Raw genomic sequence first — 2538 nt, forward strand, 5'->3', positions numbered from 1 at the left:
TAACTTCAGCACCTTTTATTTATTGGGTTTTTTCAGGCATAAAAAGTAAAGCCTTTTAATTGAATCATGCCACCTATATGCCTATATTATTGATCCTATGTGTAAAAAAAAAAAAATGTACAGCTTTTTTGGGGTTTGGAGGGGCCGGGATATTTTTTTATTTTCTGTTGCAGTTTTTGTGCATAGACTTTCACAATAGCTCCAAGGCAGGGACAGCGGGTTTGGGGTTTGGGGGGCAGTTTTTGGAATGTAAATGTAGGACTTTTAAAAAAAGGTGCGCACAGCTTCTGATAAATTTATAACCTAATCATGTCTTGTTCCAGTTCTCATCTCTGAACCCTTCTATCAGTCTCCTCTCCCTAGTCCTCTTCCTTCCTGTGTATTTCTCTGTGTCTTCAACACAACGAGCATACAGACTTGAACACCCTCTGGTGTTCTTCCGAGAACTGTGAAGTCCATGTCCATCCAGATGTAACCAAAAAAGAAGTCACCCCACCTGTCTAGAAAACTGTCGCTCTCCTCCGCAACCTCAGACTCCAACAGTTTCCAAATATAACAGCTTTGTTTCCTTGAGTTTCTGTGACGGAAATGTTTTAAAGGAGAATTTTACAGCAGGCTTCTGGTTATCCTAGAAGTCCAGTCCAGTAGCGATTTTCTTTTTCTCGGTTGTTGAAACGTTTCCAAACCCAGTTTTCAAGCTGTGGTCTTTTCAAACCCATCTTCTGCACATAAGTCACACATTTCAATAAAGCATTTTCAAGACTGTTGACCACTTGAATTTCTTTGCTGTTGGTGAACTAGCCTAACTAACCATTACTCAGAGATTTTATATCTCTAATCCAGTATTTTTTTTCTTTTTATGCTAAACTGAGAGGTCCTGATTTTGTGTGAATGCATTACTTTGTATGTGAGGCATAGAAATTGCCAATTATATGCTTTCCCTTTTCTGCACAAATTCTGGGGAAATGTAAGATCCTTCCTTTTTTAACATGGTTTGAGGAGACAACTGTAAGTTTGTGTAGGGCAGTTTAATTTAGGTGATGAATTGAACACTTAAGAAGACTTAAGATTCCATCTCATGTAGAATACTGTATATTAATTATTTTTTACCAGCTATTTTACAAATACCTCACCTCATCCTGTATGTAATCAATAATGATGTATTATCTTAGGGTAGAAAGACACAGACTATCAATATAAAAATATATTTTAAGTCCTTCAAATTCTTGTGTCCTTTTTCTTTAGTTTCTGAATTAACATATTTTTGGAATTATTAAATAATAATTGCAAAGGCTTTGATGTAGAGGAGACAATACACTTGTTTATTTTGGTTATACCTTCACATTTCTTAGGAGCAGATGCTGAGTTTTGAGAGGTTTGGTTTAGTTTAGTTTTGAGAGTCTGGGGTGTAAGTTGGTCAGGGTTCTGTGGAGCTTGTCTTCACGTCCTGGTTGTTAGTAACTGAAGTCTTTCTGTTCAGTGTTCTGGAAGAAGTTTAATGTCATGATTCAGAGAACCCAAAAAAATTCACAGTGAAGAGGAAGAGCTACAGAGAATGTTCACTTCTGTATGTGTGATTTATGGAATAGAATATGCTGTGTGTTTCAGACTCCCAGAGTGATTCCTGCTAAACTATAATTGTGTGTAGGATTTCCATGGGCATCACATTCCTGGACATCTCATCACAGAGAACAATGGAATTTGAAATTTGACTGCAATAGTAGAATCTACCTCATGACTTCCTCAGATTGTCATTCATTTAGCTTCCTAAAATATTTAAACTGAACAAAAAGACATTCCTATGATTTTACGGCTATAATCAAAATATAATTTCTGTTAATGGCTACAATGAAATGTTTGGATTTGGATTTAGATTATATTGTTTTTAACCCACAGAATTGGAGCCTGGGTTTTTACTAATAGTAGTGGATTCTCATAATTAGACGCAGGTAATTTAACAGAAAGCCCATCTCCCTAGCCCCCCCCCCCCGCCCCCCAAAGAAATATAGCTTAGGATAGCAGATTACATTATTGGAATAACAGAAGCGATACAAAAGCCTATCCCATTATCCTCTCCCCCAATATTTTTCCCTCTCAATACTTGATTTTTCAATAATGCACAGTGGTCACTAAGCCTATTGTGTTCTTTTCTGACCCATAGGCTACAAATAAAATTTAAAACAAAAACAGGAAGGGTTCCCAAGAGTTCTCTTGATGGCCCCTCACAGCAAGTATTCTACTTATGTGTGTGTTTTACTCGTGGCTTTTGGGATCCACACAAACCTCAGTAGTTCGTAGTTCTATTTAAGGGCAAATGGGAAAGGGAGGTGAAGAGGAAAGGTAGTGGAAGGAGGTGGTTGGGGAAAAGGGGGCTTTGAATGGGATCCCTGCCACTGAAAAGTGTTGAGAAAAAAAATCTGTCATTGGAGTCTAATATGGTTAGCACAGCCCTATGAAACAAGTATAAAAGCTACAGATAACAGGGGAGTGGGTGCTAAAAGCTCATTAACAAATGTATCAGTTTTGTAAGGAAAAGCC

The 2538-nt window shown here is 37.5% G+C and overlaps 1 protein-coding gene across 1 annotated transcript in view; it reads left to right on the forward strand.

Moving 5' to 3' along the window:
• The window catches only part of KCMF1 (potassium channel modulatory factor 1), a 58227-nt gene extending 56988 nt beyond the window's left edge, over positions 1-1239 (forward strand). Inside the window, exon 7 of the mRNA XM_079792788.1 lies at positions 1-1239. This exon is cut by the window's left edge and continues 1305 nt beyond it. The gene's annotated coding sequence lies outside the window, so the exon portion shown is untranslated.
• Positions 1240-2538: the final 1299 nt, after the last annotated feature.

This window comes from Cnephaeus nilssonii (assembly GCF_951640355.1).
Source record: "Cnephaeus nilssonii genome assembly, chromosome: 15".
Taxonomy (NCBI): domain Eukaryota; kingdom Metazoa; phylum Chordata; class Mammalia; order Chiroptera; family Vespertilionidae; genus Cnephaeus; species Cnephaeus nilssonii.